The 14,909-nt window shown below is 48.0% G+C and overlaps 1 protein-coding gene across 1 annotated transcript in view; it reads right to left on the bottom strand.

Annotated features, from left to right (window-relative positions):
- The window catches only part of LOC139266214 (uncharacterized), a 200,672-nt gene that overhangs the window by 24,528 nt on the left and 161,235 nt on the right, over positions 1-14,909 (bottom strand). The gene's annotated exons all lie outside the window — the stretch shown is intronic.

The raw sequence follows: 14,909 nt of genomic DNA, 5'->3' as shown, positions 1-14,909 counted from the left end.
GTGTTCCAAAACTACAAAAATATTAACACATTCACTACTGGCATATCAAACAGCTCCCTGATTGGAGTACCTGCCTATGCAGAATAGCCCTTCTGCAGATCCCCCCATTCCGCCACCCCGTTTCTGGTTGCCAGTTCCGATTCTGCACCTCCTCTCCATGGCCTATGTGACACAACTGAGATGTTCTCACTGCATCTTAGATGGATAGCTCAGCTAACAAAATTACCTTGCGGTGCTTCAGATTTTGTGCTGTTTCTAGTGTCACATCCCGTTTATGTTGCGATTTTAATTATTTGTATGCAGATCTGCCTCAGTATTGCGCAAATCAAAACAGCCGTGCTGGCGGTAATCACTTACCTTTGCCAACTGGGTTAATATTTTTCCAGATAGAGGGAACAAAATCTTTTTCATAAGTAGTGTTCCCTGTCTCCAGAGGCATATGTAACATCTTCAGTCATTGCACAATAATACCAGCGGAGCATGGATTAAACTATTATCATATTTTCCATACGACATCACAACGCACAGACTTTGCAAAATGGCTCTTATTTACAGCAATGGCTGCATTACCACAGTACTCCACTAGGTGAAGCAGTAGTCCACTAGGTGGAACTATGTTACACTTCTCCCTCCTTTATGACCAAGTAATTATCATCATCATAGGCAGTCCCTCAAAATCGAGGAAGACTTGCTTCCACTCTAAAAGTGAGTTCTTAGGTGACTGAACAGTCCAATACGGGAATTACAGTCTCTGTCACAGGTGGGACAGACAGTTGTTGAAGGAAAGGGTGGGTGGGGAGTCTGGGTTGCCGCACGCTCCTTTTGCTACCTGCGCTTGCTTTCTCTGCATGCTCTCGGTGACGAGAAGAAGTAATTATAGCAAAATAATCATCATACATAACTTGCATGGTTATACATAACAAAATAAATTGACTTATTTTGCCAAATTTACAAAAGAAACTTAACTACTTGTTTTCTGTTTTGAAGAGAATATCTTCGCTCTCAAACAGAACCTTCCAAACATGGTGTCGAACTTAGACTCATTCTAGACTGAGCCCGAGGAGAGTTTTCCTCCAAGGGATGTCCTTGATCCACATTTTAACTCTTTTCAACTTCAGACTGTTTGTCTGCCTGACTTGAACTCAGACTTAAGTTTTGACTTTCTCATGGACGTTTTTCTAGTGCATCTGATGTAGGATTTGTTACTGGTACTCTACTTGTAACAAGACTATCTGACTCATCAGAAATAATCGAATCATTCCAACTTTCAACTCCTTCCACATCTATAGATAAAATATGATCAATGTGAACAAACCTAACCTGTCCATGATCAAACATCTTGACCAAATATGTGCGAGGACCACATGGGCTACAATCTCCACTTTTCAGCTTATCACCCAAAAATGGGTGATATTTCCGGCGTGGGCGGTAAAAAAGCGTTTTCAAATCGCCGGCTTCTCACCCATTCTCAAACACCTAGTTTACAATTTTGAAAATGGGTGTTACCGTGAGCGATATCAAATGGGCGGTAGCGTTATATTTTTTTGACCTTCTGCCATAAAGTGTGCCATAAAGGGCCCAAATTTCGGCCTCAGTTGCTCCTGATTTTTTGGAGCAACTGGTGTAGAATGGAGTATCTTAGAAATTCAAATTCTCGGCATTTAGTTTGCTCCAGTTCTAGTCAGTTAGAACAGTTTCACTTTGGAACAGAATTTTTTTTTCAAAAGGGGGCGTGTCCAGCCACTTACGCCTGTTTTCAAAGTTTCGGCAGTGAAAACTTACTCCAAACTAACTTAGAATGGAGTAAGTGAAGATTTTTGTACGCTCGAAAAAACCTTGTCTACACTTTAGAAAATCAGGCGTAGGTTACAAATCAGGCGTAGGGAATGGGGGAGGGGGGGTTTAAAGGGAAGTTTACAAACATTAAACACTTCAGTTTTACAAATAAAGAGCCATCATCAATAATAAATGATAAAAACATCAATAAATCAACCAATAAATCAATCAAAAAAAATGAATAAGAAATATATATTTTTTAAGTCAATAAATAAAACATTTTCTACTTACCGACTGCAGCACCTGGAGCCCTCCAACAGCGTGCTGGGATGCCCCTCCAACAGCGTGCTGGGATGCCCCCCCCCCCCAGTGTGTCTCTGTCAGTGTCTCTATCTCTCTGTCTGTCTGTCTGTCTGTGTGTGTCTATCACTCTCTGTCTGTCAGTGTAGGTGTTTCTGACAGCGAGGGGCGGGGGAGGGAGTGGGGCAGGGGGAGGGGAGGGAGGCAGGCAGAGGGGGAGGGAGGGAAGGGGAAGGGATGGGGAGAGAAGGGGGTGGGAGGAGAAGGGGAAGGGGAGGGGGAGAAGGGGAAGGGGGGGAGAAGGGGAAGGGGGGGAGGAGGAGAAGGGCAAGGGGGGAGGAGGAGAAGGGGAAGGGGGGAGGAGGAGAAGGGGAAGGGGGGAGGAGGAGAAGGGGAAGGGGGGAGGAGGGGAAGGGGGGAGGAGGGGAAGGGGGGAGGAGAAGAAGGGGAAGGGGGGAGGAGGAGAAGGGAAAGTGGGGGAGGAGGAAAAGGGGAAGGGGGGAAGGGGGGGAGGAGGAGCAGGGGAAGGGGGGAGGAGGAGAAGGGGAAGTGGAGGGAGGAGGAGGAGAAGGGGAAGGGGATGAGGAGGAGAAGGGGAAGGGGAGGAGAAGGGGAGGTGGAGAAGGGGAAGTGGAGGGAGGAGGAGGAGAAGGGGAAGGGGGTGAGGAGGAGAAGGGGAAGGGGAGGAGAAGTGGAAGGGGGGGAGGAGGAGAAGGGGAAGGGGGGGCGGAGAAGGGGAAGGGGGGCGGAGGAGAAGGGGAAGGGGGGAGGAGGAGAAGGGGAAGGGGAAGGGGGGGAGGTGGAGGAGAAGGAGAAGGGAGGGTGGAGGAGAAGGGAAGGGAGGGAGGAGGAGAAGGGGAAGGGGGAGGAGGAGAAGGGGAAGGGGGGGAGAAGGAGAAGGGGAAGAGGAAGGGGAAGGGGGGAAGGAAAAGCGGGGGAAAGGAGAAGGGGGAAAGGAGGGGGGGAAAGGAGAAGGGGGTGAAGGGAAGGAGAAGGGGGGAAGGAGAAGGGGGAGGGAGGTTGAACGGGCCAGGCCCGGCCGGGCCCAAGACTTCGGGCAGGGCCCGTCCCCAGCACCAGATTTACAGGTATATGGCGTTGGGTCGGGTCCGGGGTCGGGAGCGCGGGTCGGGGTTGGGAGCACGGGTCGGGTCGGGGGGGGGGTGCGGAGGAGGGAGATTGGTTCGGTTCAGTTTGGGCCGGGGGGGGGGGGTGGGCAGGGAGGTCAGGTCGTGTCGGGTCCGGGTGGGGGTCGGGAGCGCGGGTCGGGTCAGTGGGGGGGTGCGGAGGAGGGAGATTGGTTCGGTTCAGTTTGGGCCGGGGGGGGGGGGGGGGGTGGAGGGAGGTCAGGTCGTGTCGGGTCCGGGTGGGGGTCGGGAGGGCGGGTCGGGTCGGAGGGGGGGGGCGGAGGGAGGTCGGGTTGGTTCGGGTAGGAGGGGGGAGGGAGGGAGCACGGGTCGAGTCGGGGAGGTGGTGGGAGGGAGGTCGGCTCAGGTCGGGGGGGGGGGGAGGGAGGGAGAGGGAGGTCAGGTTGGGTGGGGGGTCTGGTCCGGTCCAGGGGCGGGAGTCGGGTCGGGGTCGGGTCCGGTCCGGGGGCTGGGGAAGCGGGAGTCGAGTCAGGTCGGGAGGAAGCAGGAGCTGGGCGTGGGAGGCAGCCTTAAGCATGCAGCCCCAGTGAGGCCATTCGGCCAGGGCTAGGGGCTGCGTGTTTCAGGCCCCTCCCACACAGTTTTGGGTGCCTGGAGCTACTGCAGATGCGCGCCCACTTTAGCGCGCATGTGCAGAGATCCCGGCATGTTTTCAGCGCAGGGACCTAGCTCCGCCCCCTATAACTCTTGCTGCACCGTGCCCGACTCCAGAAGACCAGCAGGGAGCCGGAGAACCTGTAAGTTTTTTTTAGGCGCACTTTGTGGCGCGAAAAATGGGCATCCAGGTCGGGGCTGCGCCGTTCTAGGCGTGGCCCGAAACTTGGGCCCAAAGTGTGGCCATCCTTAGCAATGGGTCAGCATGACATGCGCAGAAGAGGAGACAGAGAGCGAGGGAGCTCAGAGGGACTGAAAGCGTGGCTGGGTGTGGTGTGGCTGCTTTGGGAAGAAGGAGGGAGACTTTATAGCTTTACAGCAAGTAGGCAAACAAAAATTAGCTTTACCAGTCACATATTTGACCGAATTTGCCCAATAATGGAGGGAGAGGAGGAGGCATCACAGCACACTATGGAGACTGACACTGGAGAGAGTAGTGAGGTGGGAAAGGAGCACACTGGAGGCCGCAAAAGAGCCAAGAGGTTCTTGGACAAGACAAATGCCTCCCTCCTGCAGGAGGTTGAGTCACACTGGGGTGATTTTACACAGGGAGGGTGTGGGAAGCACACTCCAAAGGTCTACCAGAGGATGTGGACTGAGATAGCAGAGGTGGTCTTGTTGGCGACCAACAAGTTTTGTGAGGGCAACCAATGCCGCAAAAGATGGAACAACCTTGTGGGATCAGCAAGAGTAAGTATTACATTGATTTACATGTACTTATGTATTTAAATCATTTGATTTGTAACAGTCATGAGTGACTAGCAGCAGATGTGAGGTCTTGCACTTTTACCGGGAATGTTTTACTCAAAGCCTGCAGTCACGGTGTATGTCTTTCGGTAAAGAATGATAATAATCATAATAATCATGATTACATCTGTCGGTTATGTGTTGTATCAGTCTCTGTGACAGTACCTAGCATTGATATTATGAAATGATCTCATGCCATGTCGTCCTGTCACCTTTTACAGAAGAAGCTATCGACGATGAGGTCCTTGCAGAGGCGAACGGGTGGGGGGCCACCAGTCCCCAGCGACATCACAGAGATGGAGGAGTGAGTGCTAGCACTCGTGGGGAAGCATCCCTGGACAGCCACGGATGCATCTGCAGACCCTGAAGTGATGCCACATGAGTAAAGCTTACATCATTGCGTGATGTAAAGTCAATAGATGTCACAGCAACAGATGTCATATCCGACTAATCATATATTATAGATGACTTCTAAAAGTGTCATAGAAATAATGCTGGCCTAACGAAAATCATTGCAATTCACAATGTGTTTAACGGTCATGAAACATGATGTCTGCGATGATTTTGAGAATGGTGGTGCTTTTGTCGTGCATATGCTATGGGTAGCGCTGGACTCACCTTGTCACTCTAGCACCCCTTTCTCCTCTAACAATCTCTTTTGTGTCTTGCAGCTCAGCCAGCAGCACGGTCCTAGGCAAGGCCACAGAGGTCAGAAGGTGGGGGTGCGGGGCAGGAGTCAGCGGACGATCCTATTACATCTGGTGTTGAGGAGCTCCGATTGTCGCCTGTCAATCTGCTGGGTCTGTTCTCGATGGATGAGAGCGCGGACTTCGAAGAACCTGCATTGTTACGCTCCAGAACCAATTCCACTCCAAGGCCATCTATTGGTCCTCCGGTCATTCCTGCCTCCACTCTGGAGGTGCTGGCCCCAAGCACCTCTCCACAAGGCACCCCATTTGTCCCCAGGTCGGCGCTGACCCCGCGTCGGTCTCGTGGACGCGGCAGATCTGTTCCACGAGCGCGACATGACAGCGGAGAGATGGTAAAGTTATCCAGGAGGACTGTAGACATTGGTGACCAGTTCATCGAAGCTTTGGGGGGCATATCCCGTCAGCTGGCCACCATGCATGGCAGAGTCACTGGATGTGATAGCCAGGAACACTGCTGCCACAGCCCTCCCAGTGGTCCCAAAGCGCAGCACTCCACCCCTAGGTTCCACACCACCACTGCGAATGACAGATGAGAGCAAGGACCAAGATCCTGCTTCTGCATCAGAGAATGTTGCCCCCTCGACAACCCCCCCGCTCCTGTACCCGTCCAACCAACATATCTGCCTTCATCCCCCCCCCCCCCCCCCCCCCCCCAGAGGCACCGCCTGAGGAACTCCTCGGCCAGGCGCCATGGAGCAAGGAGGGGAAGGGGCAGAGGTGGGGAGAAGAAGGAGAGGGGGGAAGGAAAGTGAGGTGCAGATGGCTGTGTTGTATCTCCATCTGGCTGTATGCAATTTGTTGCAATGTATGGGGGCTGGGGACTACGCTCCTGCTTTGTATTCTGTGTTGCTGGACATGTTGAACATGTGATTGATGTCAATGGTGGAAAAAGTGGGATATGGGTGGGTTAGTTGGGTGTTATTGGCTGTGATACTTATGATTTCAGACCAATGTTGATATTAAACTTTTGTTATTGAAATTAACTTTGCTGCGCATTGTCTCAGATAGCTGGACCGTTACACCCTGGTGATTCCTTACCATGAAAGAATTAAATACAACTTAACATCAATCAACGTAAATTTTAACTGGCACCAAAGTGATGGGCACCATTGATGTCTGAGCTGCACACACGCAACAGTGTGTCAGCGTTGTCACTCACATCAGCGCTCTTTCAGTCAAATCTTTCAGATAGCAGCTCCTCATGTAAGAGTGGGATTTATCAAATGCCAGCCACACTGCTGGCATTCGTTCTGGTTAGTTCCACTTTTTGTGGATGATTTTTTGAGCGAGCGATATTGTGGGCGATATGTGTGCGAGGTGGTGAAATTGAGGATGGGCCATCTCCATGGCCACTAGTTTGGGTAAATATGCTCTTTACAACAAAAAATAATCGCCGGGCGTTAATATTGAATCCCGACATTGTCATGTTTGTAACCTTCACATAACTGTAACCAATATGTAACAACACTGTACACTGTATTCAACTGTGAAATACACACCTTGACCACAGGGGGTGAACTTGTGGGAGACACTCCTTACCTGGTCACTTAAAGGGAGGTTCCACACAGGCTCAGCACTCCTTGGTCCTGGGAATAAAGGTGCAGGTCATGTAGTGACCTTGTCTGCAGTATATGCCTCGTGTGACTTTATAGTACAGTGCAGAGACACTACAGGCATTAATTCCGATAAAAAAATAATACTGGGCGATATTATGGGCGTTGAATTCACCCATTCTGCTGATTCCACTGCAAAAAAGTGGGCGGGCGGTGATATTTTTTCTCGCCGTTAAGCCCATTGGGAAAATAAACCTCGGTGATAAGTCTCCTAAAATAGCCCGTCAGTTTCCATTTTGTGCCAGAATGGGCGATATATGGGCGTTATACGTCATTTCAGTGGTAAAATGGGCATAAAGTGTGCATTAAGCATGCAAAAAAAGTGGAGGTTCTAGCCCCATATCTTCACCACTCTTCCTGGTAACCACTTTAACCATTTATGGTGATGGTTCTTCAATCTAACCTTCTGATTTAATTTCACACTTCTCTCTCTCTTACTCTACCTCTATCATGATTCTCTTTCTGTCTTAATTGTTTTTCTTCTACTGACTGTGCCAAGTTTGGCTTTAACAATGAGAACCTGGTTTGTGGCTGTTATTTGAGAAACAACTCTGCTGGTGTTCTACTTAAAATAAGTAATTAGAAAATTAGCCAATTTGTGGTCCAATGACAATTGTTGTTTCTTTGGATTTGGATCCAACATTTGTTTGATGAGGGCACGTTTTACAGTTTGTACTGTGTGCTCTGCTGCACCATTTGAAGCAGGGTGGTATGGTGGAACCTTGATATGTTTCGTACCATATTTGCTCGTGAACTGTGCAAATTCTTCTGAACAAATTGTGGCCCATTATCAGACACAATTTCTTCTTGGAGGCCATATGAAGAAAATAATCTTCGCAAATTGTGGCGTTTTACTCGTTATTTTCTGCATCGGAAGCACTTCTACCCACTTCAAATGGCTATCAATCACAATGAACAATTGCTGTCCTAGCTCAGCAAAATTGATATGTAACCTTTGCCACACCTGGGAGGCCATTTCCATGACTGTGATGGTACTGATGGTGGTTTCTTTCTTACCGATTGATATGTTATACACTGACTAACGATGTACTCTATATCTTTATCTGGACCTGGCCACCATAAGTAACTACATACAAAACTCTTGGTCAAGCACATTCCCAGGTGCTGGTCATGAAGTTCTCCTAATAATTTGGACCTGAATTTATTTGATATAACTACTCTTGAACCCCACATGATACAATCATTATCCACTGATAATTCATTCCTACGAATGAAGTATGGATGAAATTCTTTCTCAGTACATTTGCAATGTAATCATACACCCTTGACATAACTGGGTCATGTTTGTTTGCTCTACCAATCTCTTCAGCTATGACTGGCAGTTGTTCAATGTATGAAAAAACACGTCTTCCCTATTGGGTACAACTTGTGATAGGGATGGCAACCTAGACACAGCATCAGCTTTACTGTGATCAGCTGATCGTCTGTACTCAATGTCATACATATATGCTGACAAAATCAAAGCTCATCTCTGCATTCGGATTGCAGCTAATGTTAGAACTGGGGACTTTGGATGGAGGATTGCTGTCAGGGGCTTATGATCCATAACAATGGTAAACTTATGACCATACAAGTATTTGTGGAACTTCTTGATCCCAAAAATTAATGCCAAAGCTTCCCTTTTGATTTGTGCATAATTACACTCACTGGCACTGAGAGTGTGTGAAGCAAAAGCAATTGGTCTCTCCTCCCTACTATGTAATACATGAGAGATCACTGCCCCAACTCCATATGGAGAGGCATCACATGCTATTTCGATCTCCTTAGATACGTCATATGAACGAACATGGTACTTTGTACCAACTGGTTTTTACATTCCTTGAATGCTGTGTCGTATTCTTCTGATCACTTCCACTGGACCTATTTTTTCAACAGCTCTTTCAGTGGATGTAACACTGTAGCCAAATTTGGTAGGAACTTCCCATAATCGTACAAAAGTCCCAAAAATGAACAAAGTTCAGTGACATTCTTGGGAGCGGGTGCATTTCTAAATGCATCCAACTTTCCCTTGGTTGGATGTAAACCATCTTTGTCTACTCTGTGCCCTAAATACTCCGAGTTTTGCAATAACTCAAACTTGTAAGCAGTCACTCATATGCTGTGCTTCTTTAGCCGTTTGAGCACTTTATTCAATATGTTATTATGCATTTGCCTGTTTGGAGCTGAAATGAGTATGTCATCCAAATAATATACTACCCTTTCAATGCCTTGCAGAATTTGGTTAATCTCGCCTTAAAATATGGCAGCGGTGGAAGTCACTCCAAATGTCCCAAATTAAATAGAATATTAAATTTATATAGGCCTAGATGAGTATTTATAGTCAAGCATGACTTGGACTCCTCATCTAGTTCAAGTTGTAAGTAGGCATTTGTAAGATCTAACTTTGAGAAGATCTGGCCACCTGTCAGCATTGTGAACAAATCTTCTAAATTTGGCAATGTATTGGGGAGATTACCCTCTCGAACCTGGTTTGCAGTTACCTTATAATCACCACACAACCTTATCTTACCATCTGACTTAGGTACAGCAACAGCGGGTGTAGCCCAATTACATAGATCTATCTTAGAGATAATGTTCTCAATCTCTAGTCTTTTGAGTTCTTGCTCAACTTTTTTGTTGAGTGCATATGGTATGGGACGTGGCTTGCAGTAAACTGGTCTAGCGTCCTTCTGTACCCTGACATTCACCTTGAAGTCTTGGATCGGACTGCCTGTTTCGCAGAACACTTTCGGATACTGCTTGATGACATCATCCTTCGATGCAAATCTCGCTTCAATACGAAATATCTCATTCCAATCCAGCTTCAGTGATCCCAAACAATTTCTTCCTAGTAAGGCAGGCTTGTCTCCTGCTACTACTAAGAGAGGCAAGCTCTGAAATTGATCCTTGTATTTCATCAGTACGGTGATAGGTCCCACCACAGGAGTGATCTCTCCTGAGTAGCCTCACAGCTCTACCTTGGATTTCTCCAATGGGAAATCCCGTAATTTGTCGAGGTATTCTGGTACTACGCTCACGGATGCACCCGTGTTGATTTCCATGGGTACCTTGGTTCCTGCAACATCTACTTGGATGCTGATACTTTTCGAATCGCTGTTAGATACCCTCATGCTCCTGATGATGTGTATCTCTTCGTCCTGGTGCTTTTCTTCCATGCTATGTAATATCTGGGGATTTCTACTTATAGTACTAGAAATTCGGTTTTTGAACATAGCAGTTTTTTCTGCCAAAAATACCGCTATGACTCCATTATGATTTCGAGGCCTAACATTCGGGGAAAAATGCGCCCAGCGGTAAAAATCGCCGTTGCACGAGGATTCGCAATGAAAACTACAAATTTTCTGCAACTTTTCTCCGAGGCTGATACCGCTGTGAGTTGGGCCTAGGGAGGTGGGAAACACCAACTAATTTTCCAAAACACAAAAAATAAAAAAATCACGAATTATTCACAAGACCCTTTTCTAGCGAATCGCTGCAAAAGAATTTAAAAATAAAAACTTTAATTTACCTTTTTTGCAAGTCTTCATATGTACCGCAGTTCCAAGGGCTGCAACGCAGGTTTTATCCCGGCCTTTTTTTTGGTCTTATCTACGGGTCACCGCTGAGCCAAATATTGGGCAAAAGCGCTTTTTCCATTCTTGCAAGCTGACAGTCCGCTCCCCAGTGGTATTTCAAAACCGGCGGCACAAGACTTCCGGGAATTTCCTGCCGCAGAATTTTCCGCCGAAAACGGCGCAATCCTGCCAAAAGAAACGATGCATGGTTGGGGAATTTCCAGCCCATAGCCTTGAAAGTTGGTTTACTCTTCAGTCAGCATGCCTTCACAAGATGCCCAATTTTCTTGGAGAAGAAACACCCTGCCTTCACATATGGGCAAATTTGAGCAATGTGTTGTCGAAGACACCGATACGATGACTTCTATGCTCTGTTACTGTTATATATGTAAACTTGTATTTGCTCTGTACAGCAACCAGAGGGCTCAACCCCTGGAGTCCCAGGGGATCTCAAAATCCCTTGGGAGCACAGATATTTAAGGAGGCCTCACAGGTTGGAGAGGCACTCTGGAGACCTGCAATAAAAGACTAAGGTCACACTTTACTTTGAGCTCTGATTCTTTCTTCATACATAACTGGCGACGAGATACAGATAGCGAACCCAAAGGTGCAGAGAACAGTGGGTATCCTGAAGAAATTCTCAGAGGGAGATGATTGGGAAACTTTTGTGGAGCAACTCGACAAACGAGCTAGATGGGGAAGAGAACGCTGCCAAACGAAGGGCGATCCTCCTCACCATCTGTGGGGCAAACAAGTATGGCCTCATGAAGAATCTGCTCACTCCAGTGAAATCCACGGGGAAATCATACGACGATTTGTGCACACTGGTCCGAGAGCATTTGAATCCGAAGGAAAGCATTCTGATGGCGAGGTACCAGTTCTACACCTACAAAAGGTCTGAAGGCCAGGAAGTGGCGAGTTATGTCGTCGAGCTAAGACGCCTTGCAGGACATTGCGAATTTGAAGGATATTTGGAGCACATGCTCAGAGACTTTTTCATACTTGGCATTGGCCATGAAACCATACTTCGCAAACTTTTGACTGTAGAGACCCCAACCTTGAGTAAGGCCATAATGATAGCCCAGGCTTTCATTGCCACCAGTGACAATACGAATGAAATTTCTCAGCACACAAGTGCTGCTACAAGTACTGTGAACAAAATGATGTTGTTTTCGAATCATAACGTACAGGGCAGGTCACACATACCTGCAGCTGCACTTCCGCAGATGTCTCAGAGTCCACCATCAAGGGTGATGAATGCAAGGCCATTAACAACTTGTTGGCGCTGCAGAGGTGATCATCGTTTCCATTCATGCTGATTCAAAGGGTACATTTGCAAGGGATGTGGAACAATGGGACATCTCCAATGAGTGTGCAGGCAAGCTGCAAATCCTGTTAAACCTGCAAACCACCATATTGCAGAGGATATAGATCCAAGGAGGATCACGATGAACCAGAGCCTCAGACCGAAGAGGCAGAGGTACATGGGGTGCACACATTTACCACGAATTGTCCCCCGATAATGCTGAATGTTGAACTAAATGGACTCCCAGTGTCAATGGAGCTGGACACGGGCGTGAGCCAGTCCATCATGGGCAAAAGGACTTTCGAAAGATTGTGATGCAACAAGGCCTCAAGGCCAGTCTTAACTCCAGTTTGCACGAAACTAAGAACTTACACAAAAGAACTGATTCCTGTAATCGGCAATGCTACCCTAGAGGTCTCCTATAATGGAGTGGTGCACAAGCTACCACTCTGGGTGGTACCGGGCGATGGTCCCACGCTGCTTGGCAGGAGCTGGCTGGGAAAGATATGTTGGGACTGGGAGGACGTCCGAGTGCTATCGCCCGCTGTCGACACTTCGTGTGCCCAGGTTTTAAACAAATTTCCTTCGCTGTTCGAACCAGGCATCGGGAAATTCCAAGGAGCAAAAGTACAGATCCACCTAATTCCAGGGGCGCGACCCATCCATTACAAGGTGACAGCAGTACCATACATGATGAGAGAAAGGGTAGAGATCGAGCTAGACTGGCTGCAAAGAGAGGGCATCATTTCACCGATCGACTTCAACAAGTGGGCCAGTCCTATCGTCCCAATCCTCAAGGGAGACAGCACCATCAGAATCTGTGGCGATTACAAAGTAACTATCAATCGTTTCTCCCTGCAGAACCAATACCCACTACCAAAGGCCAAAGACCTCTTTGCAATGCTGGCGGGAGGAAAGATGTTCACGAAGCTGTATCTGACTTCAACCTACATGATGCAGGAACTGGAAGAATCATCAAAGGCCCTCACCTGCATCCACATGCACAAAGGTCTTTTTGTTTATTTCAGAAGCCCATTTGGAATCCGATCAGCGGCGGCGATATTCCAGAGAAACATGGAAAACTTACTGAAGTCGGTCCCCCACACCATGGTCTTCCAGGACGGCATCTTGGTCACAGGTTGGAACACAATCGAGCATCTGCAGAACCTAGAGGAGGTTCTTAGTCGACCCAACCGCGAGGGGCTCAGATTAAAATGCTCGAAGTGCGTTTTCCTGGCACCTTAATTGGAGTTCTTAGGAAGGAGGATTGCGGCGGACGGCATCAGGCCCACCAACGAGAAGACGGAGGCAATCGAGAACGCACCGATGCCACAGAACGTGACGGAGCTGCGGTCGTTTCTGGGACTCCTGAATTACTTTGGTAACTTCTTACCGGGTCTGCTAAAACCACTGCATGTCTTACTATGAAAAGGGGATGAGTGGATTTGGGGCAAAAGCCAAGAAAATGCCTTTGTAAAAGCGAGAAAATTGTTATGCTCAAACAAATTGCTTGCGTTGTATGATCCATGTAAATGTTTGGTACTAGCATGTGATGCGTCGTCATATGGCGTTGGGTGTTTATTGCAACAAGCTAATGATTTTGGGAAACTGCAACTGGTTGCTTATGCATCCAGGAGTCTGTCTAAGGCTGAGAGAGCCTACAGCATGATTCAGAAAGAAGCGATAGCGTGTGTCTATGGGATAAAGAAAATGCATCAATACCTGTTTGGGTTAAAATTCGAATTGGAAACTGACCATAAGCCACTTATATCCCTGTTTTCCGAGAGTAAAGGGATAAATAACAATGCATCGACCCGCATCCAGAGATGGGCGCTCATCTTGTACGCATACAACTACGCCATCCGCCACAGGCCAGGCACAGAAAACTGCACCGATGCTCTCAGTAGGCTGCCATTGCCCATCACGGTGTTGGAAATGGCGCAGCCCGCAGATCTAGCCATGGTTAGGGAAGCATTTGAGAGTGAGCAATCACCCGTCACTGCCTGGCAGATCAAAACCTAGACAAGCCAGGTCCCCCTTATCTCTAGTTAAAAGCTATGTGCTTCATGGGAGTTGGTCCAGTGTCCCAGTGGAAATGCAGGAAGAGATAAAGCCGTTCCAGCGGCGCAAAGGTGAAATGTCGATACAGGCAGACTGCCTTCTGTGGGGCAATCAAGTAGTAGTCCCCAAGAAGGGCAGAGATACCTTCATCAATGACCTCCACAGTACCCACCCAGGCATCATAATGATGAAAGCGATAGCCAGATCCCACGTCTGGTGGCCCGGTATCGATGCGGACTTAGAGTCCTGCGTTCACAGATGTAATACATGCTCGCAGTTAAGCAATGTACCCAGGGAGGCGCCGCTAAGTTTATGGTCTTGGCCCTCCAAACCGTGGTCTTGGGTACACGTTGACTATGCAGGCCCCTTCTTGGGTAAAATGTTCCTTTTGGTTATAGACGTGTAGTCCAAGTGGATTGAATGTGAGATAATGTTGGCTGGCACATCCGCTGCCACTATTGAAAGCCTGCGGGCCATGTTTGCCACACACTGCTTACCCGATGTCCTGGTGAGCGACAACGGGCCATGTTTTACCAGTGCTGAGTTCAAAGAATTCATGACCCGTAATGGGATCAAACATGTCACTTCTGCCCCATTTAAACCAGCGTCCAATGGTCAGGCAGAGAGAGCAGTGCAAACCATCAAGCAAGGCTTGAAGAGGGTAACTGAAGGCTCACTGCAGACTCGCCTCTCCTGTGTCCTGCTTAACTACTGCATGAGACTCCACTTGCTCACTGGGATCCCACCTGCTGAACTGCTCATGAAAAGAGCATTTAAGACAAGACTCTCGTTAGTTCACCCTGATCTACATGAACAGGTAGAGAGCAGGTGGCTTCAACAAAGTGCATACCATGGTGTCACGCGAGATTGAAATCAATGATCCTGTATTTGTATTAAATTATGGACAAGGTCCCAAGTGGCTTCCCGGCACTGTCGTGGCCAAAGAGGGGAGCAGGGTGTTTCGGGTCAAACTTTCAAATTGAAACACTTGCATTCACTGGAAACACTTGGACCAAATC

Source organism: Pristiophorus japonicus, chromosome 6 (assembly GCF_044704955.1).
Source record: "Pristiophorus japonicus isolate sPriJap1 chromosome 6, sPriJap1.hap1, whole genome shotgun sequence".
Taxonomy (NCBI): domain Eukaryota; kingdom Metazoa; phylum Chordata; class Chondrichthyes; family Pristiophoridae; genus Pristiophorus; species Pristiophorus japonicus.
This window is presented reverse-complemented; position numbering and strand designations above follow the sequence as displayed.